Below are 24,698 nucleotides of genomic sequence, written 5' to 3' on the forward strand. Positions count from 1 at the left end.
GCAGTTAGACCTCGATGCAGAGCTCTGGCCAGGGACCAGAGTTTGATTCCTGCCCTGGCGGGTCTCGGGCTCATTAATTCCCCTGACCGGATATTCTCGCCTCAGTGCCTATTCTGATCATGGGTCCCACGCTGCAACTCTGGGCAATAGCTTGCTTAGTCTCTACAACGGCCCCCACAACGCGAGGGATGCCTGGTCTGCACCAAGGGAGTGCCCAGGAGTGGACACTTCACAGGGAAAGTCAGGAAGGGTTCCCTTGCGGTAATCGTACAAGCGCTGGGAAACTCACTGTGGGTAGCTGTGCGCTATACAAGTACAAAAACAAACAAAGTCAGTCTCTACAGAGAGTGGCACCTGTCAGGGAGGTTACATGTGACCAATTGTTTTTTCCTTTATATTGACGTTTTTTGGTCGTGAATTATATTGAATTATATTGAATATTTACCGCTGAACTGGAATTAGAAATCCCCGCAGCTGAGCGCATTGTTTTAGAATGGAGGCAATTCTTTTACTGTAGACTTCCTATGAAAGCCAAATGTAAACAATAATCTACCAAAGGACACCTATCTCTTCTAAGCTGGTTCATGTTTCATTGCATTGAATATTTGCAGGAAGTGCAGCTTCCCATCAGGTATTTCATGCAGGATAAGACGCTTCACCAAGTTTATGGGGGGCTACAACAATCCGACTGTCGAGGACATGCACCATTGAATATAAGGCAGTATTCTTGAAAATGGATCAGTAACTATATTTATTACATACTGAACTTTAGCCAATCACATATATCATTTTTATTTACAATGATAGTCTCCTATTTTTTCTCAAAAGATGAACGAAGACTTAGTTAAATCAAATCTTCGTTTCTGAAAGTAGAAGTTATCAGAGGTGTGAAAAGTTGAAAAGTCAGCTGACTTGCAAATGTGCAAACATGCTGACATGCAAACATGCTGACTTGCAAATGTGCAAATGTGAAAACATAATTTTGCGAGAATCAAGAGGGAGAGAGAGGACCAGAAAGCTACTCCAGATCCCCGGTTTATATGTATGGATATCAAAAAGAGACTAGCTAGAGATTGGGTTAATCTGACATTAACATTATTAATTACATAGCGACTCAGTATCGTTTTGCCAAGTGGCAGTGGCACCTGTTGGGTGTCATTAGAAAGCCCTCACCCACCAACCTAGTTGGTGGCATGCTTCATCATCGGGCCCACCCAGTGACACCTAGCGTGTCCCGGGTGTGCTTCGACGCCTGATTACAGCGGAGCAGGTATGTCACTGTGTGTGCGGTGTAAGGTGTTTAGGTATGTGAAGTTAAAACGGCTTGGCGGATGGTCCCTGGGGTGAGGATACTTTATTAAAAGGGCCTCCGTCAGCGGTTAAAAATAAGGCTGTGGGACGTTAGAGGCGGGTTACGACCTCCTACGTCCTTAGAGTGTCAACATGTTTCAGCCAGTGCCTTATACTAATCTGGCTTTCTTCAGGACAATAAAATATGTGTGGGTTAAAATAGGGGTTGTGTAGTGTAGTCTATGTGTCTACACGCCCTAAAGTGTATCTAACTGTGAGAGGGGGGATTCCCTTCTCAAGATCACGCTTTCAAGGCTTGTTTTGGCTCCAAGGTTATTGAAGTGGCAAAAGTGTGGCCAGGATTTCTGGCCAGCATCAGCGTGGGACCTGTTGTGCCTCCTTCGCAGAACCGATACTGAGTCGCTATGTAATTAATAATGTTAATGTCAGATTAACCCAATCTCTAGCTAGTCTCTTTTTGATATCCAAAACATAATTTTGCACATTTTAGGAAGTGTCATGCATTCAAAGTTTCAAAACAGAAACCCAAGGGGCATCTCTTGTGCCCCTTCATTGTAGTAAGAATCTTCGTGTTCGGGCATCAAATTAACAATCATCCTAAATCACTGAATGGATCCGTTTAACTCTCACCATGGGCGTCAATTTACCAAAAAGCCAGGGGTAGCGAAAGGAACAGCATTGTCCATTTGGCCTTTACTTTGACACACACACACATGCGTGCACATAAGCACACATTTACACACACTCTTTTTTACAAAAGCACACTCTCAGCTGAAGCATGCATACAACTTACATTTAAAAGCATTTTTACTTTCCTTAGCTGCGAGATAGTCATGCTCCAGCTAACTGCACTCCATTTTTTGAACCATAAATTGTATACATCAGTTCATAACCCACCAATCAGTTGGTAGAGTGATTTGAACTAGGGAAATACGTTGCTGCTAGAACTATTTGAGCATAAAGGTAGAGTTTAACTACAAGGTTGGCCCTAGTGGTAAAAACCCCTCATCCTTTTATTTCGACAGCACTAGAATTTCAAATGCTGGAATAGTTAGCCATTGCAACCATCACACCACTGTAGTCTGACAACCATGTCTGAGAAACACGAGAGGACCCTAGAAAATCTGATGCATTACCACATTTAAGATGAATTACCAGAGATATAGGAGAAAAATCTTGAGTTCACTTTACCATAAAGATTTACCTCCAGTGCTTATTTTCAGCTGGTGGTTGCCAGTGAGATCCACTGGCAACTTTTTTGTTTAATTAAATATTAACTGAGAGCAAGAGAGGGGAAAACACACATAGGACAAAGAAGGAAGAGAAAGATGGGAAACCGTCAAAAAGCAACAAAGCAGAAACTTGAAAATGTGCAATAAGTAGTCAGGGTGTCACTGTTAGTGGATTAAAGAGGTGTAAGATGGGTTCAACACTACGCAGAATTGATATTCGTTGTGCCGACATTTAATGATGTCGGCTGCAGTCCTCTCAGCAGAGCATTGAGAGCTCAATATTTTACAAACTAAGCAGTGTTTGCCTCTGTTTTTAGTCTGCAAATATTAATAGCTGGGTAGGTGGTTACAATCTGAACCCAAACTGTTCCACTGACACCTTCTGTGACTTTCCAGGAAGGTACAATAGGAAACCAGCGTGTAAGTAAAAAGGCTGCTGGAGGAGTGGGGCTCAGACCTAGGGATTGAGATCAGTTTCTACTGACCACGTCCTGGAAAAGTTGATTGACTACAATCTCCCAAGATTAACCACAAACTTGCTTTCACCAGAGATCTTCTCTCGCCCAGTGATAGGTCTATAAATGCCCTCTAGATGAGGGATCTACTGCAGCTAATCGTAGTAGGTCAGATTCAGTATTTAGTGAAAATAGACTGATGTATAACTAACTATCAAAAACAAGCATTTGCAATTAAATCAGTCTCGCCTTTGGGACCTTAAATGTATTTAGCAATGCAGCATATTAGACTGGGTGCTGAAACATCTACTGTTCTTTAATATGGAAGGAAAGTGAGCACCAAACTGTGTGGCACTCCAGGTATTATGATGTTACTCCAGGTATAGGAATTGCCTTTTAGCGGGAAATGGTGTTGCCCAAAGATGTGTTTTTAATATCAATCAATCAATCATTGACACTTATAAAGCGCGCTACATACCCGTAGGGTCTCAAGGCGCTGGGGGGGGGGGGGGGGGTGCCGCTACTGCTCGAACAGCCAGGTCTTCAGCTTCTTCCTGAAGGAGAGGTGGTCTTGGGTCAGGCGCAGGTCGGTCGGGAGGGAGTTCCAGGTCTTGGCGGCCAGGTAGGAGAAGGACCTTCCTCCTGTAGTCGCTCTTCGGATGCGGGGGACGGCGGCGAGGGCGTGGTTGGCTGATCGGAGGTGGCGTTTGGGAGCGTAGAAGTTGACTCGGCTGTTGAGGTAGCTCGGGCCTTGGTCGTGTAGGGCTTTGTGTGCGTGGGTGAGGAGGCGGAAGGTGATTCTTTTGTTGACGGGGAGCCAGTGAAGGTCTCTCAGATGTTCGGAGATGTGACTTGTTCGTGGGATGTCGAGGATGAGTCTGGCTGAGGCGTTCTGGATCCGCTGGAGTCTCTTCTGGAGCTTGGCGGTGGTACCGGCGTAGAGGGCGTTGCCGTAGTCCAGTCGGCTGGTGACGAGGGCCTGGGTGACGGTCTTTCTGGTCTCGGTGGGGATCCACCAGAAGATCTTCCTTAGCATGCGTAGGATGTTGAAGCACGCCGAGGAGACGTTGTTGACCTGCCTGGTCATGGAGAGGGAGGAGTCCAGGATGACGCCCAGGTTTCGTGCATGGTCTGTCGGTTTGGGTGCGGTGCCCAGGGCGGGAGGCCACCAGGAGTCGTCCCAGGCGGAGGGTGAGGAGCCCAGGATGAGGACCTCCGTCTTGTCCGAGTTCAGTTTCAGGCGGCTGGTCGTCATCCACTCGGCTACCTCTTTCATCCCTTCGTGCAGGTTGGCTCTGGCGGCGGCGGGGTCGTTGGTCAGGGAGAGGATCAGCTGGGTGTCGTCGGCGTAGGAGATTATGCTGAGGTTGTGTTTGCGTACGATGGCCGCGAGGGGGCTCATGTAGATGTTGAAGAGGGTGGGGCTCAGAGATGATCCTTGGGGGACGCCGCAGATGACTTCGGAGGCCTCTGACTTGTACGGTGGTAGGCGGACTCTCTGTGTTCTTCCGTCGAGGAAGGAGACGATCCATTCCAGCGCCTTGTCCTGGATGCCGATGTTGCTGAGGCGCCGTACTAGGGTGCGGTGGCAGACCGTGTCGAATGCCGCGGAGAGGTCTAGGAGGATGAGGGCCGCTGTTTCTCCATTGTCCATCAGGGCTCGGATGTCATCGGTGGCGGCGATGAGGGCGGTCTCGGTGCTGTGGTTGGCTCGGAAGCCGGACTGTGAGGGGTCGAGGGATCCGTTCGTCTCGAGGAAGGCGGCCATCTGCTTGTTGACGGTCTTCTCAATGACTTTGGCTGGAAACGGGAGGAGCGAGATGGGGCGGTAATTCTTGAGTTCGGTGGGGTCCGCTGTGGGTTTTTTGAGAAGAGCGCTGAGTTCGGCGTGCTTCCAGCTCTCGGGGAAGGTGGCGGTGTCGAAGGATGTGTTGATGAAGTCTCGCAGGTGGGGTGCGATGACAGCGTCGGCCTTGTTGAAGACGTGGTGAGGGCAGGGGTCGGTCGGTGATCCGGAGTGGATGGAGTTCATCGTGCGGATGGTGTCTTCGGTGCTGATCGGGGTCCAGGCGTGGAGGGTGGTGGTGGGGGGTGGTTGTTCGGTCATGGTGTGCGTTGGTTGGTTGTTGAAGCTGTTGTGTATGTCCGCGATCTTGTTGTGGAAGTATGAAGCGAGGGAGTTGCAGAGGTCTTGCGATGGGGTGATGTCGTTGTTTCCTGCGCTGGGGTTGGAAAGCTCTTTCACGATGTTGAAGAGTTCCTTGCAGTTGTGTGCGTTGTTGTCCAACCGGTCCTTGAAAGCTGTTTTCTTGGCGGCGCGGATCAGCTGGTGGTGTTTCCGGGTGGCAAGTTTGAAGGAGGTCCTGTTGTCCGGTGTCGGTTCCCTTTTCCAGACTTTCTCGAGGGCTCGGCAGTTCTTCTTGGAGCTCTTGAGTTCGTCGGTGAACCATGGGGCCTTCTTGCTGCCGGGTCTGCTAGGCGGGGTCCTCAGTGGGGCGAGTTCGTCCGCGCAGTTGTTGATCCACTTCGTGAGGTTGTCTGCGGCCTGGCTGGGGTTCGCTGAGCTGGCAGGAGGGTGCTGGCTCAGGGAGGTGGCGAGCTGGTCTGCTGTGATCTTGTTCCAGCTTCTGCGGGCGGCCTGTTTCTGGTGGTGGTGGGTCGTCGTTCTCTTGAAGGTGAAGTGGACGCAGCTGTGGTCCGTCCATTGAAGCTCTGTGGCGTGGCTGAAGTCGATGTCTGTGCTGGAAGAGAAGACTGCGTCGAGTGTGTGTCTGGCGAGGTGGGTGGGGGTGGACACCAGTTGCTTGAGTCCCAGGTTGGCGAGGTTGTCGAGCAGGGTGCTGGTGTTGCGGTCGTTGTTGTTCTCCAGGTGAAAGTTGAGGTCTCCTAGGAGGATGTAGTCAGCAGAGGGGAGGGCGTGCGGGCTGACGAAGTCGGCGATGTCCTCGCTGAATTGCGTGCGTGGTCCAGGGGGTCGGTAGATCAGGGTGCCTCTGAGGGTGGTGTTCGGGTTGGTGTGGATCTGGAAATGCAGGTGTTCGGCGCTGGTCAGGGTGTTGTCGGTGCTGGTCGTGAGACGGATGGTGCTCCTGTGGACGATGGCGATGCCTCCTCCCATCTGGTTGGCGTTTCGGTCCCTCCGAACGATCTTGTAGCCCTCAGGGATAGCGATGGCGATGTCGGGGGCTGAAGAGGCGTTCATCCAGGTCTCCGTGAGGAAGGCAACGTCAGGGGCTGTGGCGTCTAGGAGGTTCCAGAGTTCGATGGCGTGTCTGTGGACGGAGCGGGTGTTGAGCAGGATGCACTTGAGGTGGGTGCTGCTGGTGTTCGACTTGGCGGGTGCTGGTGCGAGGCTGGTCCGGATGCAGGAGAACTTGCAGGCGTGGCAGCTGAAAGGTCCGTGGGTACCTCGTGGAGCGGCTAGGTGGCATTCTGGGAGTCGGCCGGTGTTGAGTGCGTTGAGGGTGGCGGCGGAGTACGTCAGGCGGGTAGGTCGGGGTCTTCGTGGGCCAGGGGTCCTGGCGCTGGGCGCGGTCCGGTCGCGGACGGGCGCAGACGGGCTTACCTTTGGCGCGCCTTCGGCGCACAAACGGCGCGCCCGCTGCGCGTGACCGCTGCGCGTTCGCACGGTCGCCATTTAAGGCCAAGTGCGCGGGTGGGCGGAGCAGCTGGGAGGCGGGAGCGGGGAGGGTACAGAAGAAAAAGGGGCGGGGCTAATGGCGGTGGCGGGAAGCGGGAGCGGGGAGGGAGAGCGGCGAGGTAGGCGGGCAAGGAGGAAGGAGGCAGGCACAATGGAGGTAAACAACACGAAGAGAAACGTCACAGAAAAAGCAGGCAATAATACAGGACAAAACGGGGAAAAAACAGTGGAAACACGATCTCGGGCACAGAAAGAAAACAAGCACAAATTTCCGACAAAACGGGCAAAAACCAAAGGGGAGCGCTCAAGGCAGCAGCGAGGACGGCGCTGAGGCAGAGGCAGGCACTGGGGGCACACGCAGCAGCTGGTGGCCGTGCGGCGCGGGGGTGTCCCACAAGTGGGTCACACTCACCTGCGTCGCACGGTCGCCATTTAAGGCCAAGTGCGCGGGTGGGCGGAGCAGCTGGGAGGCGGGAGCGGGGAGGGTACAGAAGAAAAAGGGGCGGGGCTAATGGCGGTGGCGGGAAGCGGGAGCGGGGAGGGAGAGCGGCGAGGTAGGCGGGCAAGGAGGAAGGAGGCAGGCACAATGGAGGTAAACAACACGAAGAGAAACGTCACAGAAAAAGCAGGCAATAATACAGGACAAAACGGGGAAAAAACAGTGGAAACACGATCTCGGGCACAGAAAGAAAACAAGCACAAATTTCCGACAAAACGGGCAAAAACCAAAGGGGAGCGCTCAAGGCAGCAGCGAGGACGGCGCTGAGGCAGAGGCAGGCACTGGGGGCACACGCAGCAGCTGGTGGCCGTGCGGCGCGGGGGTGTCCCACAAGTGGGTCACCCCACTTGTGGGACACAAGTGGGGGCCTATATAGAATCAGGGCCTTCATGGTCATATCACTCAAAATACAAGATTTGAAAAAAATATTATTTACGGGTGCGCGTGGAAGACAATTTCTATGGACTAATCTCTGTGTGGGCAGAAGGACATGGAGGAGGTAGGTAGGTGGACTTACACAGGTTAGCAACAAAAATACATATGATGATGTACCAACGCAAAAAGCAGTCAGCAAATTTCTGTAGTGAATAGCGACTAGTTGCGAAACTTGTGAAGGTGGACTGATCATTGTAACAGCAAACAACTCCGGTGCCGGTAAACCAGTGTGTATCAAGATTATATGCGACCCCAATGTGCACTGTGATGTAACAGATTACACATCCACATTGTGTCTTCTTTCGTAGGACCCCCTCTGTGCTTTCAGATTTCAGATTTGACTCGGCTCCCCCGGACATTGTGGTGATATGTGATCCGTTTGTGCATTGTGATGCTACAGGAGGAGACGTCATTTTTAACTCATGTTTTTTTTTTACTTTTACGGCCTTTCCAGTGAATAGCGACAAGTTGTGAAATTTGTGAAGGTGGTCTGATCATTGTAAAAGCAAACAACAACTGTGCCGATAGACCCATGTGTCTCGAGATTATATGCGACCCCACTGCGCACTGAGATTTCACAGATCACACATCCACATTGTGTCTTATTTCGTATGACCTCCTCTGTGCTTTCACTATTACGGCAATGCGGCGCTTGAGACTGAACGACAGACCTCAGACGAAAGACTCATTGCCACAAAGCATTTAAACGCAATTGCATTGATGAGGGTGTGTAAGAGAAAAAAGAAGGGATGAGACTGAAGGGGAAATTTCATGTATGGAAAAAGGAGTGTAACAACAATTACAAATCAAAGAAAAAACGAATAAATGCTTACAGTGAATAGCAGACACAGAGAAAAGAAAAACCATGCTGTTATTTTGTGTTTCAAAGGAAGGGACATACACAGCCGTTCGTCACCAGCCACGCGAGCTAACTCAAAAAACTTGCTGGAGAGAAGCAGTGGGAGTGTGCAACGTGGATGTTTTGCAGATGCAGTCCCGACAGCTGAGGCAGGCAACTTTTGCACAGTCCTGGCAGCGGGTGCTGCTTTTACACAGACCTGGCGGGGTGGGTGCTCCGCGACCTCTACACCGCCATGGCAGCGGGGTTTCCCCCGCCTCCTCCCGGCCGTGGAAGAGGCTGCGTGTGTACCGCAACAGTAATGGAGGCCGTAGCCTCTGCACACACCAGACAGCGGAGGAATATGCCTCAATGCAGACCCGGTAGAGAGGGGAAGGGGCGAGAGGGCTGACTCTGCACAGACCCGTTGCCTTTGCAGAGTAATGGAGCACCTGCCTCCTTACAGGCGTGGCCGAAGTAGAGGTCGCCTCTGCCCAGAGAAGACTGTTGGGTTGTTTGTTTCACCGTGGTCCCGAGAACGGAAACCTCCTCCTCACCGACTCAGGAGACGGGGTTGCCTCCTCACGGCAGGGCACGGATGCAGGATGCCTGGGCGAAATCTTAACCGTTAGGCTGTCCTTATAGACAGTGCAGGACCACATCTAGTGAGGCCTCTGAGCAGCTGAGCTGCTGGGGATGCTCAGCACAGACCTTAGAAAGCAAGCAACCTCCCCACAACACTGACATTATTGTAGGCTGTTCGTCACTGTATGCGAAGTTCAGCAATTGGCCCCTTGTGTGCGTTCTTGAGGACTGACATCCCTGAACCACCATCTGTTAGAAAATGGCACTGTTTTGTCGCCCATGTGTATGATGTAAGGCATCGCGCGCATGCGAGAGAGAGTGCAAATTCATCCACCAATCACATGACAAACAAGCATTAAAAATGCAATAAGACTCGGATTTACCCAAGACCTATTGCATTTTAAATGCAAGTGCCGGCATGAAGGAAGGCACGAATAGGGTGGGGGTTGTTTTTGATACAAAATGTTATGGACTGCGGGGTGGAACAGGGAGAGACAGGGAAACAAAACTGTTTTACAAGTAAAGGGACTGATAGCATCGAAAGAGCAAAACTGACACCATGGCAGTCAGGAGGCGGGACTAAGAAGGCAAAAACCAATGAAAAAGCAGAATTTATCATTGCAGCCAATCAAATTTATGGCGAAATAGTGGGCGGATCTTTCCCTGCTATACTGTATACAGCATCTCTCGACGAGACAGCACATGCGCTGCCTAGGTGAGACCCAAAAAGGGAAGGAGAGGAATTGAGTAAAGTGTGAATTGTAATGTGTGCTAAGTTAATGGGTATTGCAAGCATTGCTGGACTTCGTAAGAAAAAGCACTAAAACAGGTAATGAAGTAATAATATAAGATTGGCAGCAATATATGATATTAGTCTGCACAAAGCCAAAATGGTGAAATAGTTATTTCCTCATATTGTGTGCCCATGTACAGAAGTCTAATGAAATATAAAATACATCTAGTACATCACCAGTAGTATGCATTCTATTAGGCACCTGTGAACTCACTAATGCAGCTAAAGATTTATTCGTTGGTTGACTTTTTAAAAACTAATGAATTGTTCTAAACTACTGAGCCTCATTAGGTGGAAAGAACTATTGAAGTGGCCGGCCTAGCCATCACTTCCTCTAGTCCAAAAAGATACCCACTCCAGAGGCCCACTGAGCCTTGGTATTATACAATTAGCACCAAACAGCAGCACACAATTGATTGCCACAAATGCAGTGCCCTAACTCAAGCAGCAAATCAAATGTCTCACAAACTTGATAAAAGAGGTCACTTATTCACAGGAACACAAAATATCATATAAATGTAAAACCTCATACTAGCACGCCACAAGAGCAACCATTCTAAGTCCCGAGACACTTGGGGGCATATTTAAGAGAGCTTTGCGTCATTCTTGAACCATGCAACGTGGTACATGTGTGACGTAAATCTCGAAGTCAGATTTATGAAGTCACAAAAAGTCAGTTTGCGTGGCGCTGAATTGCTTTAAAAAATCTGGAGCAATGCAATGCAGTACAAATCGCTGCTTTGCCCCACTCTGCACAAGAGAGGCATTCCATGGGCTTTATGGTGGGTCCACCTAACTCCCATGGTTTTTGACACATTCCCAGATTTATATGGACTAGGAATGCGCCAAAAATATACGCCTCACCAGGAGAGGCGTAACGAGGAAAAATATCTATATTTCTCCTCGGTTTTCCCTCTTTTTATGTTTGCTATATTCTGCAGTACACACAGAAAGGATGAAAAAAGCCTCTCAGAATTGTTTTTGTGTAGGAAGCTGACCCTTCTTGCGCATAAATATTCCTGCCTACAACACAGGCACGCTTGCACCATGATGCAAGGGGGCCTGCGTTGGGGCTTGGTTTCCAAAATGGTGCCACCGCAGGGGGAAGGACAGGAATGAACTGTGTTGGATAAATAATGTGCATTCTTGCCCTTTCCCTGTGACGCAGGGTAGCACCACAAATGTCATAAATAATGCCCTTGGTGACCTACTGTAGTGGCCATAGGCACTACAAGTAAGGGGAGCGGGAGGGAGGAAAGTGTGCTGTAGCACCCCTAGAAATATCCATACTGGCGCTCAAAAGAGGTATGAGCAATAATGATGCCAATGAATTTTGTGTTCATCTTGTCACACTTCGATGTTAAATGTCTTCTGTCAAATTACTTCTTATTCGGAAACTGGTATTTACTTTGTTTTCTCTGGCTGCAAAGTGAGACGATTTTGCAAAAATGAACAAGGTGACAATATTGCTAGAGTACATTAAGTGAAAGGAAGAGCTTGATAAGGATGTCAGTTTTTATTAACACACAACATTTAAATACCTGTAAATGAACTATACACCTAATTCAAATTATATAAGCAATTAGGAAAGCACAAATTAAGCATATCAGATTGGTAATTCTGAAATGTGATGAAAAATATATTTTAATAGGATCAAATCAAGACACTATATTTAGTAATAAGCAAATGATAAATATTGTTGAAGTCCATATCCACATACTATCGTTTGTGAACTATATAATTTTACCAGATAAAACTGTATATCTGTGCAAATTAGCAGGCATGTCAATAGAAAATGTGGTCTGGGTATGACTACCACACCTGTGCTCCAACATGGTCCACTAGCTATGTACCCCACCCCTACCACTCCAATACTGCATGGGTATGGCTTGTTTGCTACACTTATTTTTTGTGTGGCGCTTGGATTCTTCACAATCTCTACGGCTTCAGTGATGTGATTTTAATGGCAGCAGCCCCAGTCTGAAAAGTGTTCTAGCACCACTGCCACTGGCAGATATGGTAACTTTCTATATGAGATCCCGGAATATGACCTTCTGAGCCATTTCTCCACTATAATTGAACCACTTCTAGAAGCACAAAAGAGAAGCCAGCAAATATCGTCACAGGATGCCCCAAAACACTTAAGGTACCTGCCCACCAGTGAGTTGTTCAGTTGGAGGTTTTCGAATTTGCCTTTTACCATGAGTAGTTTTCTGATCGTTGTCTGTTTTTGTCTCTTGCAGGGGAGAGCTAACCTAGGTCTTCAAGCCACTGACAGATTCTGCGTCAACACCAATTGCTGGATCTTCTCCCTTTCCAACTTTCCACATCAGGGACCATCTTCAGTTTTTCACAACCAACATGTTATTCTGTAGAAACCTCTTATGAGCCTGCAGTCACTTGTGGTAATTCTCTAATAAAGTAGAACGAACATCAAAATATCTGACTTTTCTATATTTTTTTGGTGTAAGGAAATGGGCTAAGAAGCAGGAGGGTGGAATTGGGAGAGCACCTCGGACTATTAGCCATTCTTTTTTGAAATATACAGACTTAAGGAAATTATTAACACCCTTAATTTTTGTTAGTCGTTATATAGTAAGTCAGCTTTGCACACACAGTCACAAAGGAAGATGTTAATAAGATGGTAGACAATTCTGAAATATTCGTTCAGTAAATGATGGGAGACATAAAAAGAATGCAAGATCTGCCAATAGCCTGCTATCCAATCACAATCCATACACATATACATACTAGGTTTTGGGCCCTTCCCTGTCCCAGGCACCTGGCCCATCCACACAAGTCAGTTACCATTTTTTATCGGAAGGCCTGAAGGAACGCTGAGTGGTAGTGTGTCTGTCTGGTGATACCACTACTTTCCAACACAGAAATGTGATTTTTTTTCAGAAATTGAGGTTTGCATGGGATTCTGGGTGAACAAATTTTGGGAGATCCAGGCAAGCCACACCACCCTGGACTCCCCCGGGTGTCTCGTTTTCAGAAATATCTGGGTTTGGTAATTTTCCTAGGTAGGTGTGGAGCAGGGGGACCAAAAACGCAGGTGGGTCCCTTGCAAAACCAATTGTTTTGATAAAGATATTTTTGATGTCTCCACACTAAGTTTTAGGCCATTTCCTGTTGCAGACACTAGGCATACCCACACAAGTGAGGTACAGTTTTTATGGGGAGAACTGGGGAAATGCTGGGTAGGTGGAAGTTTGTGGCTTCCCACGGATTTCAGAACTTTCCATCACAGAAATGTGAGGAAATGTGTTGTTTAGTTTTTTTCAATATTTTAGGTTTGCAAGGGATTCTGGGTAACAGAACCCTGTGAGGCCACAAAAGTCACCCCATCCTGGATTCCCCTGGGTGTTTTAACACATGTACAGGTTTGGTAGGTTTCCCTAGGTGCCGGCTGAGCTAGTGCCCAAAATCCACAGCTAGGCACATTGCAAAAAAAAGGGTCTGTTTTCAGTGGAAAAATGTTTCCAAGGTGTGTTTTGGGCCGTTTCTTGTTGGGAGCACTAGGACTACCCACACATACTCATTTAACAGGATGATGGAGAGCTGCTGTCTGGTAGATCCTGGGGATAGCACTTCGAGTTGTGTTTGCGGATTCTTCCGCAAGCACAAGGGATCACTGCTTTGCAATCTACCCAAAACTTCCAGAGCCATAAATCTAGCAAATTTGATAAGCAATCTATGCTGTACTGTGGCCTTGTCAATGCTAGATCATTGGCAAAGCACAAATATGAAGTAGTACACACAATGGAAAATGTAGGTTTGGACATCTTATTCATAACAGAAACCTGGGCAGACGCTGCCTCAGATCCTGATTTTATTACTGCTACTCCTGTGGGATTTTGAGCAATTAGAGTAGACAGGCCACACAAAAGAGGCGGTGGAGTGGCCATTATTTTTAAAGAACACCTTCCAGTCACCTAACACCCGGTTTCCATTCCTTCCTATGAGGCCCTCCACTTCACATTTGAACTTAGTTCTAAGTTGACCTTCAAAGTAACTAGAATTATAAGGATTTTACTATACTTGGAGATTGTATTTTCTATATAGAAGATAAAGACAATAGAGAGACGGTGGTGCTTTCAGACACCCTAGGAGACTTAGGGTTAACCCAACTAGTGCAATCCCCCACCCCTGAGGCCGGGCATACGCTGGAAGGCGTTTTTGCCTCAGCTCACGGGCTTACAGTGAATGAAATTCTTCCACTAACATGGCCTGACCACACATTAATCAAGTTTAGTCTTCCATGCTCCACTGCTGGGCAGGCTAGAGTCACTAAGCCACCTGTCTTTTCCTGTAAAGCATGGAGTAAAGTGGGTAAAATAATTCTTTGCACCCACCTGGAAGTTTCACCACCTCAATTTCAGGGCCACGTGGACTTAGCGGACCCCAAATACACCAATTGGATTTCCGATGCAGTCAATGCCTCGGTACCCACTAAAATACTGACCAGAAACAGGATTGCCCCTTCTGCCCCCTGTTTTTCTGAAACACCTCGGAAAGAAAAACAAAATTGTTGCCGATTGGAACGTTGCTGGCGAACTAACTGTCACGAGTCGGATAAGGAAATATATAGGATGGCTTTATTAAATTACAAACCTTTACTTATATCAGAAAAAAGGAATTACTTCACTCAACAGATTGCAACACACAATAACTCCCCTAAGGAATTACTTTCGGTAATAAATAAACTTACCTTACCCAACAAGACAGGCACGAAGGGCAACCAAAAGTTTTGCAATGATATTGCTGCAACTTTTAAATCTAAAGTTCTGGACATTTTTAAAGCTTTTCAGGGCCCTGTCCTTCCGCCCGAACGAACGATCCAGACCTTGAGAAAAGCTCCCTGCTTAAATTCTCCCCAGTATCTTCGGAAGAAGTAGAAAAGTACATAAATGAAGCCAGGTCAGGATCTCCTTAGACCCATGCCCACCAGTATTTCTTAAAGAAATAGTAGATCTGGTGAGTCTCGGGCTCGCTGAAATCTTCAATTCGATGTTTAACTTTGGTATCTTTCCCGTTAACTGGAAAGAAACGTCCATTCTCCCCTTTCTAAAAAAAAAAAACACCTTAGATGCCACCAACCCTAATAACTACAGCCCTATAGCCAGACTACCAACACCAGCCACAATAGTAGACAAAATTATGAACATTCAACTATCACAATTCATCAGTGAGAACAATCTGCTGGATCACTCCCAGTTCGGATTTCGCAAGGAACATAGCTTGGAAACCGCGCTTATTAAGGCTACCGAAGAGATCAGAGCGGCGAAGGATGGAGGAGGCACAACTGCTCTTGTGCTCCTCGATCTATCTGCCGCTTTTGACACGGTTGATCATGTTCTTTTGCAGCAGCGGTTAGAGAAGTTGGGAGTAGGTGAAACGACCCTGGCGCTGCTGTCCTCCTTCCTAAAGGATCGGAGATCAACGGTGTCACTTGATGGATTTGACTCAGCTCCTTACATTCTGCTGTGTGGAGTCCCACAGGGCTATTCATTAAGCCCTTCTTTGTTCAACATCTATGTCTCCGAATTGGCCCCACTGATCCAGGAATTTGGGTTCAGTCTGACGTCATATGCCGACGACACCCAAATTGTGGAAGCAGCATATAAACATCAAGCCTCTCCTTTTCAGCAGTTTCAAAACTGTATGGGCACAAGTAACAGATGGATGAGTGCACATTACCGCAAACTTAATTCTGATAAAATGGAAGTTCTGATTTTTGGTAATATGCAGCCAATCTGGGGCAATCTGTGGTGGCCGGCAGAGATGGACATACCCCCCAAACCAGCAGCCAAAGTTAAGACCTTGGGTGTGTGGATTGACAATAAATTAACACTCTGTCAACAGACCAATTCTATTGCCTCTGCTTCATATTTTCTTATAAAGAAAATAAGGAAGATACTTCCGTACATCCCACCGGATACCAGAAAAACTGTAGTTACTTCTCTCATCCAGTCCAAATTAGACTACTGTATTAGGCTATATCTGAATTCTCAGAAGCAGTGTCTAAAGAAGCTTCAGATGGTCCAAAACTGTGCGGCACGTTTATTGTTCAATATCCCCAGGCACAAAGTGGTATTTAATTAAATCTGCAATCTGCACTGGCTCCCTGTACCTCAGCGCATTAAATTCAAGGCATTGTGTCATGTCTATAAGGCCTTGAATCACAGAGGCCCCTCTTTTCTTCAGAATCTTTTTGTATGGTACCAACCGACCAGACACCTATGGTCAGAGGGGGCATGAATACTTTTAGTTGCCCAGAAGCCGCACTGTGCACTGGGGTGACCGCAGCTTCCATCACGGTAATTCTAAACTTTGGAACTCTCTTCCATTGGAACTTAAGAATGCTAGCTCCCTAACGGGCTTTAGGAGAAAATTAAAGAACTGGCTGTTTCAGGACTAGGTGCCGAGCATGTCTACTGTGCTCTTCAGCACAAAGACACCTCCGGGTATTCGTGCGCTTTACAAATTTTATTAACATTAACATTAACAAGTGGGGTACCAATTGTATTGGGAGACTTAGGAGAACACAGAATAGTTGAACAAGTGTTATTACCATTTGTGTGTCTATGAATTTCTGCCTTCAAATATAAGACTGTGTGTAAAAAAGAAGTAATTTTAAAAAATACCCTCTAATTCACATGCTAATATGGGTACACACAAATTCAGAGATCCACAAATAACCACTGCTTCTAAACTCCATATGCTGTTCCCATTTCAGAAATACATAGGTTTCCTTCATACAGATTTTCACTCTGTATTTTGCCAAATGAATTGCTGTACACCTGGCACAGAATGAAAAACCATTGCAAGGTGCAGCTCAATTATTGGATCTGGGTATCTCAGGTTTGGTGAACCTACAAGCCCTAAATATCCCCACAAACAGAAGGGTCCCGCAGACATAACAGTATACTGATTTCAAAATACCATAGTTAGAAGAAGTTCAGTTCAGTTCATGAAGCTTTATTCGGTACAAAAGAATTGACCATAAAAGCACATATTAAAAATACATGTACGGAAAACATTCAAATTTGTAAGAAATGTGATACAATACAGACCAATATGCTAAAATATCATACTTTTACGTATACTGATAGATTTGATTTAAAACATGGCAGTATAAAAACAAATATCAACAGATTTCATATTAAGAACAAGATTCATAGCCGCATCCACTGTACGTATCCCATATTTAACAAATAGAGGCTTTAAATATAGTATTTGATAATTCTGGTACAGTTTACATATAAGTAAAAAGTGCAAAGGGCTCTGTTTCGATATGCCGTCACACTGACTCGTTCCTTTAGGGTGTTGCTTAATGTTTGGCAAAGCCACTAACTCATGCACAATTCCGAACCTGAGTCTTGTTAGACCAAATTTGTGCGAGGTCCTCGTTACCAGCACAAGATACTGTGGGAAGCCTTCAGTGAAAGAATATTTATTGTAGAAAGAAACCGTTGTCATGGACCGACACGAGAAAGTCCTCTTGTTTGCCATGTTGTCCGTGAATATTGCTTTCATTTCAGGTTTCGATATAGCCGATGCAGCCTCCGGATCGGCCAAAACATCAAGATTAAAGATTTGTGAATAACAATCTACAACATATCTTATCCACGGGATCTTCCTATACATGTCCAGTGAAAGGCAATCTGCAATTATAGTTCTATTTAGATTCTTTCCATCCTCCAGCCAGATTGAACGCCATAGCATTAGTGGTCTCAAAGCTAAAAGATCATTGAGATAGTTAATGTCTAGTTCCCGATGGATCAGTACAGTGGCTGCTGAGAAGGGCAGACATAAGAGTTTTTTTAGAAAGCAATTTTCCTCAAGCTGCAATTTAGTGGCACTACTATAGCCCCAGATGGCCGCCCCATATAATGCAATGCTGGCACATCTTGCTTGGTAGATTAGCCGCATATCTCTTGTCCGTCTATCCCCAATTTTAGCCGCAAATTTAAAAATACCATGGGCCCTTTTTGCCATTTTATTACTGACATTATTAAATTCATTAGACCACTTTCTATCATGGGAAAAGGTTATTCCAAGATAACAAAAGGAATCTACTGATTGCACCTTATTACCATTATTGAAAAAGGCAGTGGATTTCTTGTTTTTTACTCCACCCGTCATGGTATGTGTCTTATCCTTATTGGTGAGTAGTTTCCTGTCCCTAATAAACAGTGAAAATCTATCCATCAATCTTTGGAGTCCCAGTGGGGTCCTAGAAAGAAGCACGGCGTCATCAGCATATAATAACACCGGCAATGACACATCTTTCAACCTGGGAGCATCTGCTTGAATACCTTTTAAAATTACATCAATCTCATTGATGAATAAAATAAACAATACCGGGGCTAAAACACAACCTTGCCTTATGCCACGTCGCACACTAACTTTGGGGGTACATTCTCCCTTGGTCCCAAAACTCACACATGTTTGCAGTTTTTGGTACAACCTAGCAAGGAAGAAAATAATACCCTCAGGGGCACCCATCTGCAGCAAAGTAGGCCAAAAAATTCCGTGATCAACCATATCAAAGGCGCAGCTTAAATCAGCAGAACATAAATATAAGGAGCTACCTTTGGCTTCGACATATTTCCCAATTATGACTTCAAGATTCAAACATTGGTCCAAAGTGCCCCTACCTTTCCTAAAACCAAACTGACTTTCGGACAAGATTGCCTTATCTTCAACCCACTCCTCGAGCCTGACTAACATGACTCTGCTCATGACCTTTATGGAGGAGTCTAAAAGGGAAATAGGGCGATAATTCTTTGCTTCAGACCGATTGCCTTTTTTGAAAATAGGAATAATGATTGATTCCCCCCATGTAGTCGGAGCTTCAGTGCAAACTGCTGCATTAAACACATTCGCAAGGAGGGGGCTCCTGATCTCAGGGACTGCTTTATAAACGTCTATTGGAACCCCGTCGGCTCCTTGGGCCTTTCCCCCCTTGCTTGCATGAATTCCTGTCTCGACCTCACCCACCGTAAAGTTTAAAGGTAATATGGACCAGTTGCATGGAGTGGTGGTTAAACAGCTATTTGAGCCAAATATATTGGAAAAATGCGTTACCCAACAATCACTAGGAACATTGGAGCTCAATACCGGGGAATTATCATCTCTCAGGAAGGGAGAATTAACCGTAGCCCAGAATAAAATATTATTGTGAATATCTGCCGCTTGATTTAATGATTCCCATGCTTCCTGCTGTAACTCTCTTTTCCTCTCTTTTAAAGCTGATTGGTATTCTGCTCTTCGTTCAATTATTAATGTAGTGTTCCTAGGTTTAATGGCCAAGGCCTTCTTTAGCTCCGTTAGTAGCCTGGTGCAGATATGGTTGAACCAACCATGTCCATGGCTAATTTTATCTCTAATTGGTCTGGTAAACCTTGCATCAATTAATGTATTAATATTGTTAAAAGCAGGTAAAACACATTCAGACCCAGTATTGTTTTCAAGGAATAATGAGATGTCAGCTAGACAATCAGAAACAATGTGACCAATTAATTCGTCAGCTTTATCCCCAACCCATTTAACTCTAACACCATTGGGTCTGTGGGGTTCTATGTTGGTGATAGTATGGCCCACAGCGACAGGGCTCTTGGACCATAGCGAACATTCTAAAACAAAATAATTGTGGTCGCTCAAAGATGTAACTTCAATCCTGGGGATTTCACAAAAGGGGGTGATAGTTGATGACACAATAACATGATCTATCACAGAACTTGTCCTCCAGTTTTTAAAAGTAGGGATGGTCATCCCATTAACATCTTTGGCAAAGCCCAGAATTTCAAGGTTATAGTTACTAATAAATTTATACAAGGTTTCTCCGTAGCTATTATGCCTAAAGTGAATGTCTACTTCACCAGCATTGTTAACAACCCCACAAACTTTCTGAAAGGTCAATTCGCATAAAGAAATATTAAAATTTCCTAGCCATATAAAATCAAAAGAAACATTACATTGGTCCATTAATACATCAATAGCAGTTGCTAAGTTTTCAACAGCGGATATCCTACTATCATCAAAAATATTATTATAGTAATTAATTAGAAGGACTTGTCGACCTTGATCATTGTAGAGCCACAGTAACTGCGCTTAAGGTCCCACATTTGAATATTTCCCAATCCTAATACTTTTACTAATCGAGACCAGGATTAAGAGACCACCTTTTGCCCTCCCTGATGCAGAACTAACTGCCTGTAGATTAAACGTAACAAACCCTTCAAAATGTACATCCTCCTGACACCAAGTTTCCTGGAAACACAAAATATCAGGCGTGTTAATAAAATTCTTCCAATACAAGGTCTCCTGTTTGGACTTTAGCCCAGCAACATTCCAGCTTACAATCGAAATGCCGATCGGTTTATTAGTGCTGGTATTAAACAGAGGGACATTATTACCCATAGAAACCTCATTCGTGCTGTCCCCTAAAGCTACAGGGCTAATACATCTTTCTTCACTTTGTGTCTCCACATTGTTGGGTTCATTGTCCGGAATAGAAACACATACAATGGGGGCCTGGGCAGTAGTCTGTTGACACAAGGCACTAACCCCTGTCCTAGCAAGTCAGTCATTTGAATCCAAAGAGCTTAATGACTGAAATCTGTTATGGACAGGGATCCCAAACCCCATAAAATGGTTAGGTCTGGGATTTCTATTTCCTGGTAATTGGGGGGGGGGGGGTTAATTAGATGGCTATAGAAGAAACCAAGAGGACGTACACTTATTCTGTCTTCCCCAGGGATTAAGGGTCCAGCCCTTAATAAAGCTGTGGCCGCATGTTGAGGGTGTTTAAAATTAACAATAACGCAGTCACCCCTGCAGGTTTTGCTAGACGTACCTATCCAGTCAACACTTCTGGTGGTTAGAATTTGGTCTGAATAAGTAATTGGAAAGCCGCAGTTATTATGTAGCCAAGAGACCGTTCTGTTTTTTAATGAATCGTGAGATTCCAGTTGGGGTCCGGCTGGATCGGTCTCATAAGGAGGGACATTCATCAAAACTGCCACATAGGGAGCACAGGCTGGTGGTAAATTCATAGGGAGTTTCCGTTTAGTTGGTTGCAGTGTACCCTGCTCATTAATACTAGGCTTAATCTGAGAGGAACTGAAAATTGGGTTTGTAAATAATGAGACTGGCATTACTGGTTCATTAACTATTCCTCCCCCAGTGGTTAAATTAGCAGGTAGTGTGGGAGAAACTAAATTGACGGTGGTAGGCCTTGACTTTTCAACCAAGGCTATCTGCACGTCAAGCAACCCACCCAATCTATTTACCTCCAAAGAAAGCTGATCCAGCTTGTCCACCAAGGGTTTAATGATCTTATCAACCTTGGAGTCAAAGATGCTTATTAGAAGATCAAACTGGTCAGAATTCATAAAGGGGGGGGCATTCTTGGTAGTTAAGTCCTCAACCCCAGAAGAGGTTTTAGTTATGATCTCTCCTCTTTTTTTGTTGTGGGTACGGTTCCCCCCTCGTGAAATGGGTGCTTTCCTGCATTCTCTCAATGCTCTAGGGGCCGGTGAGATATGGGCAGGCGAAACACTGGGGGATGCACAAGGTATAGCAGAAATAGAAATATCTTGGCTATTTTCTGGTTGGACTGTAATTCCATCAGAAATATCAAGGTTGACAAGGACTGGTTGATCATCCGTGAGTGCTATAATGTCAGAATCAGGAAGGATAGGGCAATTAGTAGGAGGATTCTCCTTCCCCAGCGACATCCTTCGCTCCTTGTTTATTTGATTAACCACTTTCACAAGATAATTATCCATAGTGGTCATTTCAGAGGTATTTTTTAGAGCCTTTTGACATTATGTGTAAGGTTATTCAAAAGGACCAACTACAAGTACAGGCGAATAAAAAATATGAAGGTAGCTACCTAGGAGACAAAGCTTTCATGTATTACAACTGATGTGGGTTACAATAAAAGCAGTAAAGGTTTAATAAAAGTCCTTAGTATCAAGGGCAAACCAGTCACTGTTCAAATGCAATGTTGTGTTATAATTTACACTTCGCAAAAGACAGTACCTCGACAGTAGAAATCAAAGGGGGTGGCCCAGCCCAGCCTCGGACAGTCCCCGACTGTCCGCCCTTAGTCCGGGCTTTGTCCGGCGCCGCCCGCGCGCGTCCCGCGAGGCTCTCAAAGCTCTTATGGCGCCTCCGGGCACGGGATGATGTGCCACGCCCCCTTCGGGGCTGCTGGGTGCTGTAGTCCGCTGGCGTGTGCCTCCGGGCGCGGGAAGTGCTGCCGGTTTGCCTAGTGCCGTTCCCCTCACAGCGGCGTCAGGTTCTGGTAGTGCCCCCAGAGCGCTCGGCGCTCACAGCTCTTATGGCGCCTCCGGGCGCGGGATGATGTGCCACGCCCCCTCTAGGGGTTGCTGGATGCTGTAGTCCGCTGGCGTGCGCCTCCAGGTGCGGGAAGTGCTGCCGGTTTGCCTGGTGCCTGGTGCAGTTCCCCTCACGGCGGCGTCAGGTTCTGGTAGTGCCAAATGAATATGTCTGCACAAATGGCTGTTTTTTTCACTTAATTTCAATGTTGTTTTATTTCAACTGTTACTTTCTATAGGAAAACCATGAATGAGCTACACAAATGACCCCTTGCTGAATTCCGGGATCTGTCTACTTTTTAGAAATGTATAGCTGTCCGAGATCCATTATTGGTTTTACACCGATTTGTGCCACTAACTGGAAGGAGTTTGAAAGCACAAAAAATAGGAAAATTAGGCTATGTCCAGTAAAATGCCAAAACAATGTAGAAAATGTTGGTTTTCTGACAAAAAGACTGCCTGTTCCTGAAAGCTGGGAAGATGGTAATTCTAGCACCACAAATGCTTAATTTACACCATTTGCAGGGAAAAGAACAAACGCGTTCTTCTGCAGCAATCTTTTCCCCCAAAATCTAAAAAGTAGCTTTATTTTGCCTAATTTCTTAGTCCCCTCTAGGGGAATCCACAAACCGTGGGTACTGTTCGAATCCTCAGGATGTTGGAAGAAAAGAACACAATTTTGGTGTGGATACCTTATGTTGACAAAATGTTATGGAGGTCAAAGCACAAATTACCCCAAATAGCCAAAAAAGGGCATGGCACGGGGAGGCTTGGCAGTGAAAGGGTTAATGTAGAACAAAGTTTTAGTATGCAGGTACCCTATTCATGTCCCCCTTAGGGTGAAAAAATTGAACCCTATCACCACTTCTTTCTAAAAAGCAGAAATACAAAAATACAACACATATGGACAAGCTTAAAAAAAAATATATATATATATATATATATATATATATATATATATATATATATATATATATATATATATATATATATATATATATAAACACCACAATTTCCTCAAGTATTAGGAATCACTCAGCCACCCAGGCTGCTTGCAGTATAATGTATTCGCCAAGTGTAGAAAACGACGCGTTTCACCTTTATGGCTTGCTCGCGCTTGTAACAACAATGCACTCTGCCATTTTTAAAAGGGCTCCATAACGTGTCAATTACAATGTGTCGACATAACCCCGTGAAAAAACATAAACACCATTGGTGGCCATTTTGGAATGTCAATATATCCCCATATTATAATACGATGGAAAACCAAAAGCACATATTGTGGGCAAAATATCACATTTCAAAACATGAAATTCATAAGGCTCGAGGTACTCTTTATATCCTAAATATTTGTACCAAAATATCAAACATAGCCACAATTCGATACCCTGGATGTAAATTTCATCATCTGGCTTCTGATAATATCGTGATTACATTAACATACACTAATTTCATGTTAAACATTAAAAAATCAAGCCAGTATAAGCACCTGGTTTGTAGGAGTTATAATTCCTTTGCCACATTCCTATTCGTGAATGAGGTCGCGCATAAGTAATACGTGATCTGATTGGCTCTTGTGTCTGCGCTCGCACTCGCAATAAAGTTAAATGCAATGCCGCAAACAATTATGCACAAGTGGGAAGATACATACAGTGGAGAAGTGTGGCTCAATGGTTAGAGCGGCAGAGCCTGATGCAGAGGTCTAGCCCGGGACCAGGGTTCAATTCCCCGCCTAGGCAGGTCTTGGGCTCAAAAATTCCACGGACCTGATAATTCTCGCCTTGGTGCCTATTCTAATCATAGAGTCCCACTCTGCAACTCTGGGCAATAGCTTGCTGAATCTCCACAACGGCCCCCACAACGCTAAGGATGCCTGGGGGTGCCCAGGAGTGGACGCCTCACAGGGAAAGCCAGGACGGGTTCCACAGTGGTATTCGTACAAGCACCCTGAGACCCTTGCGGGTGAGTAGTGCGCTATACAAGTAACAATTTACATACATAATTAATACATATATATATTTATATAAAAATATATAGATATATATTCACTGAAAAAACATATGTTTCAGCACATTATAGTTATAAATTAGCATTTAAAAAACCTTAGAAATTCAATGAAAAAACCATAGGTTTTAGGGAAAGTATGGCTAGTCGGACATTTCACTCGTACAAAACCATAGAAATTCCCCCGTTATAGTTAGTTCAGCTAACTAAAACTCGCGCCCCGTGATGTCATCAGTGATGTCATTTGAGATGTCATCAGTGATGTCATCAGTGATGTCACTGACCATGTCATGAGAGATGTAATATGAGACATCATCAGCAGTGCATTGCGGGGGCGCGAGTTTTAGTTAGCTGAACTAACTATAACGGGGGAATTTCAATGGTTTTGTATGAGTGAAATGTCCAACTAGCTATAACTTTCCCTAAAACCTATGAATTTTTCAGTGAATTTCTAAGTTTTTTTAAATGCTCATTTCTAACTATAATGTGCCTGAAACCTATGTTTTTTCAGTGAATTTCAAAGGTTTTTTAAATGCTAATTTTGAACTAT

The 24,698-nt window shown here is 45.4% G+C and overlaps 1 long non-coding RNA gene across 1 annotated transcript in view; it reads left to right on the plus strand.

Annotated features, from left to right (window-relative positions):
* The window catches only part of LOC147703293 (uncharacterized), a 28,439-nt gene extending 16,212 nt beyond the window's left edge, over nucleotides 1-12,227 (plus strand). Inside the window, exon 2 of the long non-coding RNA XR_015297571.1 lies at nucleotides 12,032-12,227. This is a non-coding gene — a long non-coding RNA (uncharacterized LOC147703293). The remainder of the gene's footprint in view (nucleotides 1-12,031) is intronic.
* The last annotated feature ends 12,471 nt before the right edge of the window (nucleotides 12,228-24,698 follow it).

This window comes from Lissotriton vulgaris, chromosome 7 (genome assembly GCF_964263255.1).
Source record: "Lissotriton vulgaris chromosome 7, aLisVul1.2, whole genome shotgun sequence".
NCBI lineage: Eukaryota > Metazoa > Chordata > Amphibia > Caudata > Salamandridae > Lissotriton > Lissotriton vulgaris.